The 7,815-nt window shown below is 43.2% G+C and overlaps 1 pseudogene; it reads left to right on the forward strand.

Annotated features, from left to right (window-relative positions):
* Positions 1–312: 312 nt before the first annotated feature.
* On the forward strand, positions 313–1,523 carry LOC133050920 (cyclin-dependent kinase 4-like; annotated as a pseudogene).
* Positions 1,524–7,815: the final 6,292 nt, after the last annotated feature.

Below are 7,815 nucleotides of genomic sequence, written 5' to 3' on the forward strand. Positions count from 1 at the left end.
ACAACAGGCAAAGGGGGAGGGGGTGTGGAAGAAGGTCCATGAATTCACAATCCCTATTCTAACCAAATTTAAGAAAAAGCTGGGGTTCGCCCCACCCCTCTGATTTCCGCGCGCCTCTTTGGCAGCTGGTCACATGGTGAGGGAGGGGGTAAAGGGGGCCGCCCTAGCCTGCGGCCTGTGTCTGTGGTCGGGCCCATAGCGTCCAGCTGCCCAGGACAGACCTCGAGTGTATGGCGCTGCAGAAACCGGCTCCGGGGTCCGGATAACGGGCCGACCCCGCAGCTCCTGACACGGGGCGAGGCTCTCCTGAGAATGACTACCTCCTGATATGAGCCAGTGGCTGAAATTGGTGTCGGTGCCTATGGGACAGTGTACAAGGCCCGTGACCCCCACAGTGGCCACTTTGTGGCCCTCAAGAGTGTAAGAGTCCCCAATGGAGGAGGTGCTGGAGGGGGCCTGCCCATCAGCGCCGTTCGGGAGGTGGCCTTACTGCGGCGTCTGGAGGCTTTTGAGCATCCCAATGTTGTCAGGCTCATGGATGCCTGTGCAACAGCCCGAACTGACCGGGAGACCAAAGTGACCCTGGTGTTTGAGCATGTGGACCAAGACCTCAGGACGTATCTGGACAAGGCACCCCCACCAGGCTTGCCAATGGAGACCATCAAGGATCTGATGCACCAGTTTCTAAGAGGCCTGGATTTCCTTCATGCCAACTGCATTGTTCACCGAGACCTGAAGCCAGAGAACATTCTGGTGACAAGTGGTGGGACAGTCAAGCTGGCTGACTTTGGCCTGGCCAGAATCTACAGCTACCAGATGGCACTTAGCCCTGTGGTTGTCACACTCTGGTATCGCGCTCCAGAAGTTCTGTTGCAGTCTACATATGCAACACCCGTGGACATGTGGATCGTTGGCCGTATCTTTGCAGAGATGTTTCGTCAAAAGCCTCTCTTCTGTGGAAACTCTGAAGCTGACCAGTTAGGTAAAATCTTTGACCTGATCGGACTGCCCCCAGAGGATGACTGGCCCCGAGATGTGTCTCTACCCCGAGAAGCCTTTTCCCCCACAGAGGGCCCTGGCCAGTGCAGTCGGTGGTCCCTGAGCTGGAGGAATCTGGAGCACAGCTGCTGCTGGAGATGCTGAGTTTTAACCCACACAAGCGAATCTCTGCCTTCCGAGCACTGCAGCACCCTTATCTACACAAGGCAGAAGGTGACAAAGAGTGAGCAACGGAATGGCTGGAAGAGAACCAAGGTGAGAGACCACCAAATTTCCCTTCCTTTGAACACTTGAGTGGAGAGCCCCACCACTGAGAAGGCAACCTCTGCCTTCACCTCTGAAGCTGTGGCGACTCCTCCTCCAACTTTTTACAGACAATATTTTACTGCCTTAACGACATTCCCCTCCCACCCTTTTGAGGCTTATCCTTATCCTGTGTCCTTATACCAAGGGGTATGTCCCTTGTTCTCCCCTTCTTTATACCTTTATATTGGGATCCTTTTTTATACAGGACAAACAAAACAAAGAAATATGGTCAAAAAAAAAAAAAAAAGAGAAAAAGCTGGGCTCCAAAAACTCTTGAACTCTGAGCATGACAGGAACATGCTGTTTCTGGTGTTTGACCTTAGAACCTTGTCCCTTTTCCTGTTTGACCAGCAATGTCATTGAGAAGCCTTCCAAAGACATGTACAATTAAATCATTCCTTAAGAGCCATTAGCATGGCAAAAACAATTGTTACCAAGGTTAATTTCTTCAGTAACCTTTAAATTTATTTCTAGACATAAGTCACCAAGAGTATATCAATAGTTATTTGATTTGTGGATGTTTCTGACAAAACAGAATAAAGAAACATCTTCCAAGATACATGATGATAAATGAAATACCAGACCAAAAGGATGACTTCCTTCTCATTCTGAAGTAACACAAGTTTAAGTCATCAGTTCTCACAGTCAAGACATTATTGCCATCACTTCCCAAAAACATTAAACTTATCATGATACTGCTCTTATTTCATGCAGAAAAGTGAGAAAATAGACAAAGCAAACAAATGTGCCGATGTAACAGAGTAAACTAATGAACAGAGACATTTAAACATCATCACAGGTTTTCATTATGGAAAACCAAAATAATTAGCAGTTTTCACTGAAAATGCTTCCTACTTCTTTTACAAATCATTAAACAGAGGCATTTTTGTCATAAAATTTTTGTGTGATTCTTTTTTTCTTTCATAATGATCTTTTTTTTTTTTTTTTTTTTTTGGCTGTTTCAAAATAAGGGCCTAACAAATCATTAATACTTTAAACTCATATAACTTTTTCACAATTTATATTCAGTATAGGCACACTTACATTTATAAAGGAAAGTATCAAAGAGGAACAGAGGCAGAATGCTGAGGAGAAGGGTGGATGACTAGAAAAATCACCTTTTAAAGGAACTATGTGGGACTTTTAACCCAACTCCTTTTAGGCCTGTCCCACCTTGAGATCATTAACCAATTTTTGTGGTGAATCTCCTGATCTGAAATCACATTACGTTGCTTGTTGTACAGTCCTGACAGTCAGTATCTATATTTTCCTTTCCCTTGAGAGGTGTCTGCTTAGGTCATAACAAGTTATTAAAAGTGAAATTATAACAAAATTACCACATCACCAAGTCATAACTTCTTGGCAATTAGAATATGAAGGTGTGCACACCTCTCATAATTTCAGAAGCTAAGTCAAAGTATTCATCTCTTTTCAGGGGATCAAAAGCAGACTCAAGATCTTCTGGTACAAATTCATAGTTGACAAAACCTTGAGAAATTTGACCTCTCACAAGCAGTATAGTCCTTGAGGTTATATCCAAAATATAATGTACAAGATATTAAAATATCAGATCTGTGGTCCCCCTAGCAATATCTTTTGAACAACAACACAAAAGTATGACCATTGAGGGGGAAACACAGCAGAAGTGAAAGCAGTCCTGATCAACTGGAACCAAAATCTATTCCCTAACTGTATAGCACCATTGCCACTAGCCATGCAAACCTATCCCAAGGGCTTCCCAATTGGTTTTCTTGGCTTCTCTACACCTAGTCTTGCACTCTCCCCCGACTCTCAATCCATTCTGCATACAACCACTGGATTTGTTATTGAAAACAGATCGTCTTACCATTCCACGACCCCCGGCTTACCCAGATGTATACATGAGAATTTTATAACACTTCATCATGTAGGTAGCTTCTCTGGTGGCCCAGATGGTAAAGAATCTGCCTGCCAATGCAGGAAACACGTGGGCTCAATCCCTGAGCTAGGAAGATCCCCTGGAGGAGGAAATGGTAACACACTGAGTATTCTTGCCTGGAAAATTCCATGGACAGAGGAGCCTAGCGGGCTACAGTCCATGGGGTCACAAAGAGTCAGACACAACTGAGCGACTCTCTCTCTCACACACACACACACAGAATGGGCAACTGTGTAGAACTTTATGGCAAATAGTTTTGCATTCAGTTTCCCGCCTCTGGTTCCCTTTTATTATTTGAACTTTATTGTCTAATCATACAGAATTATCTTTCTATTGCTTATTTTGTTGCATTGTATGTATTTCACAATTTGCTTTTGGAAATGTGTTGAGTATGAACTTAGCAAATAATTACTCATTCATTTAGGTATAGCTTCAAACTACCCATTCTGTAAAGTTCCTATTCTCCTCCAGGAAGTCAGTCACACTCTTTCAGCTACTTTCAGCTACGTATTTGTCTCTATTTAAGCACTTGCTGCATAATGTAATCATTTGTTCTACTTATTATTATTGTATGTTATTATTTATTATTATTTGTTCCTTGTCACAGGAACTCTTGCCATCACTATATATGACCTAACACTCCATAGATAGATAGAGGTATATTTACACATATATATGTATATATATGCCAGCATTCTCGTATGGTGATTAGTGGCAAAAAAATGATTATTTGCTGAATAAATAAATGGTCCCTCTCCAGATGTAGCTAATTTTCTACCTGAGAGTGCTATGCTAACAACTGGAAAGGAATGTTTCTTATAGATGAGAACACAGAAGGGAAGAAGAGAAAAAAACAACATATATATATAAACATATATTTACAATCTGCATGTATACTCTAATTATTTAAATGATTTCTGCATTTTAACTTTAAGACATACCCACTCCAACATTTTTTAACATTTTTAAATTTGTGATCTGTCTCATAACTGAAAAAATCAATTATAAACATAGATAATACCATATTATACCATATACCAATTATATATATATATATACATATTGGAGAAGGCAATGACAACCCACTCCAGTGTTCTTGCCTGGAGAATCCCAGGGATGGGGGAGCCTGGTGGGCTACCGTCCCTGGGGTCGCACAGTCAGACATGACTGAAGTGACTTAGCAGCAGCAGCAGCATATATATATCTATATATACACACACACATATACACACCATATTACTTCAGATAGCATAACTAAGATAACAGTCAGGTCTGACTGTGACATTTGTACCTTAAAATTATAGAGTACTTTTTATAAATAAATAATACACAATTTGATGAAGAAATTCCCTGGATTCAATGCCAAATAAGGTAGAAATTAGGGGGGAGGAGCTAAGATGGCAGAGGAATAGGACAGGGAGACCACTTTCTCTCCTACAAATTCATCAAAAGAACATTTGAACACTGAGCAAACTCCACAAAACAACTTCTGATTGCTAGCAGAGGACTTCAGGTGCCCAGAAAAGCAGCCCATTCAAAAGGAGGTAGGACAAAATATAAAAGATAAAAAGAGAGACAAAAGAGATAGGGATGGAGACCCATCCCGGGAAGGGAGTCTTAATAGAGGAAGTTTCCAAACACCAGGAAACCCTCTCACTGGCGGGTCTGGGGGAAGTTTTCGAATCTAAGAGGGCAACCTAACTGGGAGGAAAAATAAATAAAACCCACAGATTACATGCCTAAAAGCAACTCCCAGTAGTAAAGTACCCCAGAAGCTTGCATCCACCACCAGCAAGTGGGGGCTGAATAGAGAGGAGCCAGCGGCAGTGCTTAGGAACAAAGGAAGTGAACTGAAGTGAAGTCGCTCAGTCGTGTCCAAATCTTTGTGACCCCATGGACTGTAGCCTACCAGGATCCTCACTCCATGGGATTTTTCAGGCAAGAATACTGGAGTGGGTTGCCATTGCCTTCTCCAGGGAAAGGACTGAGCAATTCCACAGAAGAGCTAGCCGGCGGCAGACCGGCCCATCCCCCGCCGGAGGCAGGAGGCAGCGGGGAGGGGAGAGGGGCAAACTCAGCCCCAGAGATGGCACCCCTACCAAACTGCAAACAGGTTCCCAGTTTCTAACCAAAGATTTCCTGATATTCTGGATAGTCGACATCCTCCGGGAGGGTCACGGCTAGAGGCCAGCTCCCCAGAACAGACACAAGGTGCATGCACCCGACCAGCACGCCCGGAAGCTGAGGCTGGGCCCACGGAGGGGATGAGGCGCACCACACCCGGGGAGAGTGCACTCGTCAAGCGCCTGGCTGACTGAGCTGCTCGGGTGGGGAAGGCACAAAACGCAGGCCCAACCCAGTCCGCGCTTTTGTGGAGGACCCAAAAACGGGAACCGCACGCAACGCAGGGTCCGCTCCCTGCAGAGCAGCCTGGAGCCTGAGCAGTGTGGACGGGGAAAGCACACACGCCGCGAGCGGGGGCAAACCCAGTGAGGCTGGAACACTGTGAGTGCTCCCCACACAGGCCAGTGACATTTGTCTGCAGCGCCCCTCCCTCCCCACAGCACGACTGAACAAGCGAACCTGAACAAGAGACCACCTCCGCCCACTTGTGTCAGGGTGGAAATTAGACACTGAAGAGACCGGCAAACTGAAGCCAAATAAACAAAGGGAACTGCTTCAGAAGTGACCACTGCAACAGATTAAAATCCCTGTAGTTAACACCGACTGCACCAGAAGGGGCCTATAGATATGGAGAAGTGTAAGCTGGAACAAGGAGCTATCTGAAACTGAACCAAACCCACGCTGCCTGCAACAGCTCCAGAGAAATTGCTAGATATATTTTTACTATTTTTTTAATTACAAAATTTTTTTCTTCCTTTTTTTTTCTTCTTTTTCTTTTTTTAACTTTTCTTTCTTTTATTTTCTTTTAAAATTCCCTATTACTCCTTAATTTTCATTTTCATTTCACTATAACCTTGCAAAAAAAAAAGACCCTATTTTTAAAGCAAACTTCATGTATATTTCTTAAATTTTTTGTGTTTTTGTTTTTAATATTGAATTTTTAAGAGTCTAATTCTACTCTAGATTTTTCATCTTTGTTTTTCAGTATTTGATATCAATTTTGGACTTTTAACAATCCAATATTCAGTACCCATTTTTACTCAGGAGTGTGATGATTACTCTTTCCCCCTTTTGACTCACCTTTTTCTCCCCAAGATCACCTTTATTTCCTCCCTCCCCCTTCTCTTCTCAATCCATTTCTGTGAATCTCTGTGGGTGTTCTGGGCCATGGAGAACACTTAGGGAACAGAGTACTTCATAGATCTGTCTCTCTCTTCTTGAGTCCCCCTTTTTCTCCTCCTGCTAATCTCTATCTCCTTCCTCCATCTCCTCTTTTTCATGTAACTCTGTGAACCTCTCTGGGTGTCCCTCACTGTGGAGAATCTTTTCGCCATTAACCTGGAAGTTTTATTATCAGTGCTGTATAGTTGGAGAAGTCTTGAGACTACTGGAAGAATAAGACCAAAAGCCAGAGGCAGGAGACTTAAGCCCAAAACCTGAGAACACCAGAGAACTCCTGACTACAGGGAACATTAAGTAATAAGAGATCATTCAAAAGCCTCCATACCTACACTGAAACCAACCACCACCCAAGAGCCAATAAGTTCCAGAGCAAACATACCACGCAAATTCTCCAGCAATGCAGGAACATAGCCCTGAGCGTCAACATACAGGCTGCCCAAAGTCACACCAAACAAATAGACCCATCTCAAAACTCACTACTGGACAGTCCATTGCACTCCAGAGAGAAGAAATCCAGTTCCACACACCGGAATACCAACACAGGCTTCCCTAACCAAGAAACCTTGACAAGCCAATCGTCCAACCCCACCCACTGGGAGAAACCTCCACAATAAAAAGGAACCACAGACCACCAGAATACAGAAAGGCAATACAGCAATCTAAACAAGATGAAAAGGCAGAGAAATACCCAACAGGTAAAGGAACATGAAAAATGCGCACCAAGCCGAACAAAAGAGGAGGAGATAGGGAATCTACCTGAAAAAGAATTTAGAATAATGATAATAAAAATGATCCAAAATCTTGAAAACAAAATGGAGTTACAGATAAATAGCCTGGAGACAAAGACTGAAAAGATGCAAGGAATGTTCAACAAGGACCTAGAAGAGATAAAAAAGAGTCAATTAAAAATGAATAATGCAATAAATGAGATCAAAAACACTCTGGAGGGAACCATCAGTAGAATAACGGAGGCAGAAGATAGGATAAGTGAGGTAGAAGATAAAATGGTGGAAATAAATGAAGGAGAGAGGGAAAAAGAATCAAAAGAAATGAGGAAAACCTCAGGGACCTCTGGGACAATGTGAAATGCCCCAACATTTGAATCATAGGAGTCCCAGAAGAAGAAGACAAAAAGAAAGGCCATGAGAAAATACTCGAGGAGATAATAGCTGAAAACTTCCCCAAAATGGGGAAGGAAATAGTTACACAGGTCCAAGAAACCCAGAGAGTCCCAAACAGGATAAACCCAAGGCAAAACACCCCAAGATACATATTAATCAAATTAA

The sequence above is a fragment of the Dama dama genome, chromosome 33 (genome assembly GCF_033118175.1).
Source record: "Dama dama isolate Ldn47 chromosome 33, ASM3311817v1, whole genome shotgun sequence".
In the NCBI taxonomy this organism is placed as follows: Eukaryota; Metazoa; Chordata; class Mammalia; order Artiodactyla; family Cervidae; genus Dama; species Dama dama.